General features: G+C 44.6%; 1 pseudogene; it reads right to left on the reverse strand.

Moving 5' to 3' along the window:
- Positions 1–3,230: 3,230 nt before the first annotated feature.
- LOC124728742 lies at positions 3,231–3,347 on the reverse strand (annotated as a pseudogene).
- Positions 3,348–10,129: the final 6,782 nt, after the last annotated feature.

Consider the following 10,129-nt stretch of genomic DNA (forward strand, 5'->3'; position numbering starts at 1 on the left):
CAGCAGGTGATCCAACAGCGGCCTCGGGTTTCCGTTCGCCGTGTTGCAGCTGCAGTCCAAATGACGCCAACGTCCACGTATCGTCTCATGCGCCAGAGTTTACACCTCTATCCATACAAAATTCAAACGCGGCAACCCCTCAGCGCCGCTACCATTGCTGCACGAGAGACATTCGCTAACGATATAGTGCACAGGATTGATGACGGCGATATGCATATGGGCAGCATTTGGTTTACTGACGAAGCTTATTTTTACCTGGACGGCTTCGTCAATAAACAGAATTGGCGCATATGAGGAACCGAAAAGCCTCATGTTGCAGTCCCATCGTCCCTGCATCCTCAAAAAGTACTGGTCTGGGCCGCCATTTCTTCCAAAGGAATCATTGGCCCATTTTTCAGATCCGAAACGATTACTGCATCACGCTATCTGGACACTCTTCGTGAATTTGTGGCGGTACAAACTGCCTTAGACGACACTGCGAACACCTCGTGGTTTATGCAAGATGGTGCCCGGCCACATCGCACGGCCGACGTCTTTAATTTCCTGAATGAATATTTCGATGATCGTGTGATTGCTTTGGGCTATCCGAAACATACAGGAGGCGGCGTGGATTGGCCTCCCTATTCGCCAGACATGAACCCCTGTGACTTCTTTCTGTGGGGACACTTAAAAGACCAGGTGTACCGCCAGAATCCAGAAGCAGTACATCTCATCTGCATGTGAAGCCATTCCGCCAGACACGTTGTCAAAGGTTTCGGGTAATTTCATTCAGAGACTACGCCATATTATTGCTACGCATGGTGGATATGTGGAAAATATCGTACTATAGAGTTTCCCAGACCGCAGCGCCATCTGTTGTTGAAAATTGTAACTACTGTAATTGCGAAAGTTTGTCTGCCTGAAAATGTACTGTTGTCCCAAGCATATTGCAACAAACGGTGTATTTCTATCGCTGCTCGTTTAGTTTTTATTGCCGTTTCAGATATACCGGTCATTTTTGAAACACCCTGTAAATGATAAGCCTTCTAGTATTACAGGTGATTCAAAAATATTTCTGTTTGCTGATGACACCAGCTTGATAGTGAAGGATCTTGTGTGTAATATTGAAACTGTATCAAATAATGTAGTTCATGAAATAAGTTCGTGGCTTGTGGAAAATAATTTGATGCTAAATCACAGTAAGACTCAGTCTTTACAGTTTCTAACTCACAAGTCAACAAGAACCGATATTTTGATCAGACAGAATGGGCATATTATAAGCGAGACGGAACAGTTCAAGTTCCTAGGCGTTCGGATAGATAGTAAGCTGTTGTGAAAAGCCCATGTCCAGGATCTTGTTCAGAAACTAAATGCTGCTTTATTTACCATTAGCACAGTATCTGAAATAAGTGACACTTCAACACGAAAAGTAGTCTACTTCGCATATTTTCTTACGCTTATGCCGTATGGTATTATTTTTTGGGATAATTCTTCTGATTCAAAAAGGGTATTTTTGTCTCAAAAACGGGCTGTTCGAGCTATATGTGGCGTAAGTTCGAGAACCTCTTGTCGACCCCTGTTCAATAGTCTGGGAATTCTGACATTGCCCTCACAGTATATATTTTCTTTAGTGTCGTTTGTTGTTAGCAATATTAGCCTATTCCCAAGAGTTAGCAGCTTTCACTCAGTTAATACTAGGCAGAAATCCAATCTGCATGTGGAATGCACTTCCTTGACTCTTGTGCAGAAAGGAGTGCAGTATTCTGCTGCATCCATTTTCAATAAGCTACCACAAGAACTCAACAATCTTAGCAGTAGCCCAAACTCTTTTAAGTCCAAACTGAAGAGTTTCCTCATGGCTCACTCCTTCTACTCTGTCGAGGAGCTCCTGGAAGAGCTAAAAAATTAAGCAAATTCCAGTGTTACATTGTTGATTTTCTTTATTTAAACTTACGACTTGTCACCTGAATATGTTTTTTTATATTTCATTTTATCTATTTCTAATATCGTGTTATAATTTCATGTATTGACTCGTTCCATGACGATGGAGACTTTTCCTTAATTTGGTCCCACGGAACAATAAATAAATAAATAAATAAAAAACAGACTCATTCAACCATTTGATGGAAGTCTCACCTGCTTAAAGAGCCACAGTCCCTGATAAACCGGGAGGAGTTTAGGGCCAATAATTGAAAGCTGTTATAAAAAGATGCCCTCTTAGGCACCTAAAAAATTGCACACAAAATTTACTTATGAGCGATTTGTTAGTCAATGTTGTCTTGGAAATAATTCCCCAAGCAGTAATGGCTCTGAGCACTATGGGATTTAACTTCTGAGGTCATCAGTCCCCTACAACTTAGAACTACTTAAACCTAACTAACCTAAGGACATCACACACATCCATGCCCGAGGCAGGATTCGAACCTGCGACCGTAACGGTCGCGTGGTTCCAGACTGTAGCGCCTAGAACCGCTCGGCCACTCCGGCCGGCCAAGCAGTAATACGAGCAGTTAAGATGTAAGTCGATTTTACATCATAATGTCGTCACATTCTTGTTACCATCTACTTTCCGTCCGAATGGGCATCACCGACCGACCGACCGCGGTACCATCATAAGCTTATAGGCGTTACTGGGTGCGGATATGGAGGGGCACGTGGTCAGGACACCGGTCTTCCGGCCGTTGTCACTTTTCGTGACCGATGACGCTACTACTCAATGAAGTAGCTCTTTAATGGGCATCACAGGGCAGAGTGCTCCCGCTTGCCAGCAGCTCTCGGCAGACCCAACCGGTCACACACCGAAGTGTGACAGCGCTAAACTTCCCTGATTTGATGGGAATCGCTGTTACCACTGCGGCAAGGCCGTTTATTGATAATCATTTTACTGAATTTAAGTCCCACAGTGGAAAACTGCGCTAAAAGAAATCTTTTATCGTGTTATATCCCTTCTACAAGAAAAAAAAAAAGAAAAAAAAGAAAAAAAAATTGCACTATATCTTAATATCTATGTCAGCATAAACCAACAATAAAACAATAAATAAGACAGAATAAGCACTCCGTCTTCAGGCCACGAGATGCCTACCGGGACCATCCGACCGCCGTGCCATCCTCATTGGAGGATGTTGATAGGAGGGGCGTGGGGTCAGCACACCGCTCTCCCGGTCTTTATGATGGTATTCTTGACCGAAGCCGCTACTATTCGGTTGAGTAGCTTCCCAATTGGCATCACGAGGCTGAGTGCACCCCAAAAATGGCAACAGCGCGTGGCGGCTGGATGGTCACCCATCCAAGTGCCAGCCACGCCCAACAGCGCTTAACTTCGATGATCTCACGGGAACCGGTGTATCCACTGCGGCAAGGCCGTTGCCAAGACAGAATAAGGACTATTTTTGTACTACCGTCTGGCATCTTGCACATTAATTCAAAGGAAGACGATGCTGCTACTGTGTTACTCCAAATATAGAACTAACAATAAGGTTTGTGATATTTATTTACATGCAAATCGCCTGCAGATGAAGCATTCGCCTCTAGATTGAATAGTTCACCCAGCAGCAGATTATACCTTGTTTTAAAACTGAGAGAATAAACTGTGTACTGAGTGGGGACTGAGAGTCGAAACCTTGGCCTTGCTCAAACCAAACGAGGTATCCAGGTGCGCATAACGACTCACCCTCACAACCTCAAATCTGCCGGTACTTCTCTCCTACTTTACTAACTCTGCAGAATCTCTCCCATACTCTTTGCTAGTCTTGCTCTCCCGGACGGCAGGAAGTGGTGAAGATTCCACGTTCGCAACTCGACGAGAACGCAGTTTCAATCTGCCACGGATATTACACCTTACCTTTTGTCGTTTACGTCTTTTTAGTTGAGCTGAAACGTGAATCACTGTAACAGTAGATCTGCCATATTGACACATGCAATAAATAAATTTACACAGCCCCATAATAATTTTACTACTACTCTACCGGCTTAGCAGTACTGACAAGGTGATCTCGAGGAGAGTTGCAAATAAAATACTGATACACGAGCTAAGTCCATAAAATTGGATTACTGATTTAATTTAATGTAAATGAGTGAAAAGCAATAAGTTGTATTGCTTAATCATATTTCCTGTCACCCCTGAAACACGACTTCGAAATCTGGCCTCGTATGAACCTGGAGCTCAGGTCACTGAGCAGGAAGATTTGATTAGCCGTGTGACAGCCTGCCAGGGCAACGCATGGAATTTAATTGAAATTCCTCGGGAAAACATGAAATATCTCCCGCCGTGTATGTAGTTCAGAAACAAAATGAAAAGCAAAGCATCCTCCGGATTATTGACGTGTAGTGACTGCTAACGATGATATCATTCGCGTAATTAAACCGAAATGCTGTGCTGTGGCTTACTGCAGTGACATCAGCTTGATAAACATGTCCACGGGAATTTACGCGCACTGATGTTTTCGGCCGTTTTCCGATTTTTGCACCCGGGAAATATCATATAATTAAGATAACAATATTTAATTACTATTTGTGTAATGTATATCACTGCATGGAATATTAATACACAGGCACCAATCAGAGATGCAAGACTGGGCAACACGACCAGAGCAAGATTTGAAATATATTCAACAATAAGTTTTATTCGAAAATAAGAAAATGCTTGTCTTCGTGCTTGCGAAATGCTACCTTGGACATCCCCTAATGAGTATGTTAGTAGCATTATTGGCGGAGTCTTCCAACCACCTCGAGATTTTGATTATATGTACGCCAGTTGGACGTAATCTGCCACGATGTCCCCTCAGAGGACATCCAACAACTCTATCAATCAATGATAAACAAAAGAACTCTCTCTGTTGGTCCATTTAATTGAAAAGCAAGAGGACTTGTTGCATGAGGGCCAGAGGTGGAGCAAAGCATTATTAATTTGCTCAGTTTGTGAAGCTATTTCTCTTGAATAATCATCCAATTTTTCTGAAACAGTAATCATTTGTTAGTCTGTGCATGTACATCACTTTTACCAATTTCTGTCTCGTTCGAATTGTTCTTTCGTGATGCGTCAGTTTCTTTTTCTTGGAATACATACTGACATCAGAGGGGAATTAGAACTGAGGAAAAAACCTATGAATTTATACGTGTTGAGCTCCTCTTAGCATGGGTCTCTGACATCAACACTGAGAGAACTAATCACTTCTAAAATATTGTTCTTCTCAAGAACGTAAACTATTAAACCGATTTTATTTATTCATACTTGTCCAGAAAAGAACATATTATACATAATATGTCGTACACGTATATTGCATGTGCTGCCCAGAATTCCGCTGCACGGACTGCTTTATTATTGGCGACAACCAGGTCGTCCATGGAAACAGTTTTTGATAGTTTCCTGTTGTTCAGTAGGTGTTAGTGGTCTTGAGGTTCGCCGCAATCACACAGATCGTCCCCTGATATGTATCCTGATTTCCTCATGTTCACCTTACACCGTGATACGTCAGCTGTCAGTCTATTTAGGATCTTCCATGTCTCGTATGGGAGGTGATGGCCTGCAGCAAGTTCTTCTTTTGGGTTGTCCCAATATTTCTCTGATGATGAGCTATACCAGAGTTGTATCCTTGCAGGTGTTGTCTGATTTGGTTGCATTATATGGAGGAAACTTTCTCTCGATTTGAGTTTTGGTGGTTGATGTTCTCTTCCAAACAGGGGGTGTCTTTGGTCTGTCTCCTGCCTCTTTCTTTCTACACTACTGACCATTAAAATTCCTACACCACGAAGATGACGTGCTACAGACGCGAAATTTAACCGACAGGAAGAAGATGCTGTGATATGCAAATGACTAGCTTTTCAGAGCATTGACACAACGTTGGCGCCGGTGGCGTCACCTACAGCGTGCAGACGTGAGGAAAGATTCCAAACGATTTCTCATACACAAACAGCAGTTGACCGGCTTTGCCTGGTGAAACGTTGTTGTGATGCCTCGTGTGGGGTGGAGAAATGCGTATCATCACGATTCCGACTTTGATAAAGGTCGGATTGTAGCCTATCGCGATCGCGGTTTATCGTATCGCGACATTGCTGCTCGCGTTGGTCGAGATCCAATGACTGTTAGCAGTATATGGAATCGGTGGGTTTAGTAGGGTAATAGGGAACGCCGTGCTGGATCCCAACGGCCTCGTATCAGTAGCAGTCGAGACGACAGGCATCTTACCCGCTTGGCTGTAACGGATCGTGCAGTCACGTCTCGATCCCTGAGTCAACAGATGGGGACGTTTGCAAGACAACAACCATCTGCACCAACAGTTCGACGACATTTGCAGCAGCATGGACTATCAGCTCGAAGACCATGGCTGCAGTTACCGTCGACGCTGCATCACAGACAGGAGCACCTGCGAAGGTGTACTCAAAGAAGGAACTGGGTGCACCAATGGCAAACCGTCATTTTTTGGGATGAATCCAGGTTCTGTTTACAGCTTCATGAGGGTCGCATCTGTGTTTGTTGACATCACGGTGAACGCACATTGGAAGCATGTATTCGTCATTGGTTACACGTCTCGGTCACCTCTTGTTCGCATTGACGGCACTCTGCACAGTGAACGTTACATTTCAGATGTGTTACGACCCGGGGCTCTACCCTTCATTCGATCCCTGCGAAACGCTACATTTCAACAGGATAATGCACGAACGCATGTTGCAGGTCCTGTACGGGCCTTTCTGGATACAGAAAACGTTTGACTGCTGCCCTGGCCAGCACATTCTCCAGATCCTTGACCAATTCAAAAAGTCTGGTGAATGGTAGCCGAGCAACTGGCTCGTCACAATACGCCAATCACTACTCTTGATGAACTGTCGTATCGTGTTGAAGCTGCATGGGCACCTGTACCTGTACACGCCATCCAAGCTCTTTTTGACTCAATGCCCAATCTTATCAAGGCCGTTATTACGGCCAGATGTGGTTGTTCTGGGTACTGACTTCTCAGGATCTATGCACCCAAATTGCGTGAAAATGTAATCACATGTCAGTTCTAGTATAATGTATTTGTCCAATGAATACCCGTTTATCATCTGCATTTCTTCTTGGTGTAGCAATTTTAATAGCCAGTAATGTATTTCAGCAGCCGTTCTCCTTTAGATTGCTGGAGGTGCTACGCCCATGAGGCAGTAGATTTTGTTAACATCGGTTACCCGCAAGCACCCGGTTACATTTCGCCCTGTTTCATTTAGGGCAATATTTATCTGTTTGGCATGGCTGGAGTTCTGCCAACAGGTGTTGCATATTTATCAGCGGAGAAGCACAAAGAAATGGCAGATGTGAGGAGGACATGAGGATGTGCTCCACAGTTGTTGCCAGTCAGTTTTCTAAAAAGATTATTCCTAGCACATACTTTAATTTTTGTACCTGTGCGAATGAAGCGTATCATAGGCACAGAAGAAAAGTGTGGAAGTGGACGTATCAGTACGTCTAATATTGCGTTTGATCCTGTGAGGACAGTAGGGGAGGACAACATAAAATGAGTCGAAATATTGATAATCACAAACCGATATTAAGAAGCTCTTTCTATCCTACCCTTTATACTGCTATCTATACTCTATCCCTTCCAATTTGCCTTATTCATATTTTATGGCGGATATCCGTACCCGTTACACTGCCTGACGAGTTAGGTGGAAGCAGGAACTTCCAGTGTCTTCAATGTAAATTACAAGTTGTTTTCTCTCTTATAGTTGTTGTTGCTACTGTGTAAAGCATTTTCTGTATCAAAAGTAATCAAAATGTCAAAGTATGTTGACGTACAAACTTACCGGTTGCAAAAAGAAGATTATAGAAAATGGCCGAAGCTGACAAATTAATTGCGCAATGGCCACTGTTAACGTTATTACTCGATTAGCAGAATTTGAGGTATCTAATGTCTGCAACCTTCCAGAAACCAAAGTAAAGTACTGAATATTATTTACACTAGAGAGTACTGGTTGAAATGGCTCTGAGCACTATTGGACTTAACATCTGAGGTCATCAGTCCCCTAGAACTTAGAACTACTGAAACCTAACCAACCTAAGGACATCACACACATCCATGCCCGAGGCAGGATTCGAACCTGCGACCGTAGCGGTCGCGTGGTTCCGGACTGAAGCGCCTAGAACTTCTTGGCCACACCGGTCGGCCTAGAGAGTACTGCCGAAACAGTTGAATATCAGTGATCTAAACAAATAACCGACCGCCCCACTAACTTTGCTTCACAGTTCCACTAATCCAGTCATTACTGATTAAACAAAAATGTTATTTAGTTTTAACGGTTTCAAAATTATCATTACAAATTAATTCCTGTATGACGTCCTTCCCGGCAGTTTTTGTCTGAGGATCTTAGGACGAGTTTTATTAGACGATTTTTCTGACGAACTTCTATCACAAGTTGATGGCATTGTCAAAGTTCCACCCACAATTGCTGGTGGCGACTGGAGACAAGCCCGCGGTCGGAGATTATATGCACAGAACCTGTCACACCTGCGTCTGTACATTTTCCTTGGCCATTCCTCTGATACTGGACTGCGTGGAATGCTCGCCGGCGCAAATGGACTTCGATGGACAATAGAGAGCGGCGCCGCCACAGCTTTGCACTCGCCTAGTGAGCGCGCCACCGTCTCGCCACATGAATACACCGGCCAACAGTGTACTTCGCTGCCGGCATAAATACCACGTCACCTCGATCGCTCAGTCATCAGTCAGCGGAGTGCACGTCGTCTGGTCGAGTACGTGACGAACAGGCGAGTGGACAGGAGAGAGCGCGCAGGGGTGGGCTGATCGCCGTGTGGCGGTGCCTGCGCCGCCAGCGGCCCCATCGGTCGTCTCGTCTACAACGACCACGGACACGCAGGAAGGAAATTCGGTGACAACAACTAAGGCTGCGGACACGACAACTTCTGGAACAGCGGAAGCGGACAACTACGAAGGGCCTGGTCCCCGGCCGACGCCAATAAGCCCGCGTCCTCCAAGCCAACGATCGAGGTCTGGAACCTGCCGGGAAGGACAGTTAAACTGGAAACACACACCTTACAGCATATCAACATCCCACCGACCGAAGATCGTCGAGGACAGCGAATAACAGACGATGATCGAAGATGACTAGTCCAGATGGTTCGTGATACAGCCGCTAGACGCGGCAAAATCACGTCGAAGGGACAGCACTGCAGTTCTTCCACAACGCAAAAAATCCGTTCCATACTCACCAACCTCTCAACGTCGTCATTAAATATCTCCATGCCGAAATTACGGAGCAGCAAGTTAAGACGGAGTTATATGCCACTGTTTTTATGCTAGCTGTGCTGCACCAGTCTACATTATGTCACTCTCTGCCGGCCCAACTTACGACACACATCATATCATGTACAGAAAGGTGAAGGTGAAAACTTCATAAGAAGGGTCGCCGACATTGTAAACGCTTACTGCGTTATTTCCATACCGCAAATTACTGTTCATTTCCCACCCAGTGCGTCAAATATGGAGGCCCCAGTAGTAGGGAGATGAGGGTATGAGCGTAATTTTGATATGAACTTGATATTAAAATTTATTAAATTTATCAATTAATTACCCCCACCCCCCTGCACACCCACAGCCCCAATCCCATGTGACGCCATGCGTTCTTCTACATCTGCATATGGGTTCCCCCACCCCCACCCCCAACTCTTCTCCTCCCACCAAACCTATTCGCACGATTTTCGAATTTTGGTTGTAATTCTGAATTTTTGCGGGAATTCCGAATTCTGCTGGGACCTTTTCTGTCCCAGGGCTGCACTGACGTCGAACCCCACGCCCCACCCAGGAATTGGCGGGAAATAAAAAATAGCCATGCCCCTTCCAGGAAAAGAACTCTGGTCTGTCTGGACAGAGGGTCGAAGTACACCACCCAACACCTGGAAACTGTGCAGATGCAGGAGAGAAAGCGTAGCTTTTTGTACTTTATTTATTTTGCTTGGGAAACTGAAGATCGGTCCTAATTACGCTATTAATAATGAAGATTGGTCCTAATAACACATCTGTATGCTTGGTGCTACACAGTGAGCGCCTAAAGGCACAATACAGCTCAAAACTGACGATGCCATACGACTGGTGTTATCCTCCTAGAGAAAAAAATCAGAATACCGCTTGAAACTAGTGTCATACATACTCAAACCCTACCCTTC

Source organism: Schistocerca piceifrons, chromosome 1 (genome assembly GCF_021461385.2).
Source record: "Schistocerca piceifrons isolate TAMUIC-IGC-003096 chromosome 1, iqSchPice1.1, whole genome shotgun sequence".
Taxonomy (NCBI): Eukaryota; Metazoa; Arthropoda; class Insecta; order Orthoptera; family Acrididae; genus Schistocerca; species Schistocerca piceifrons.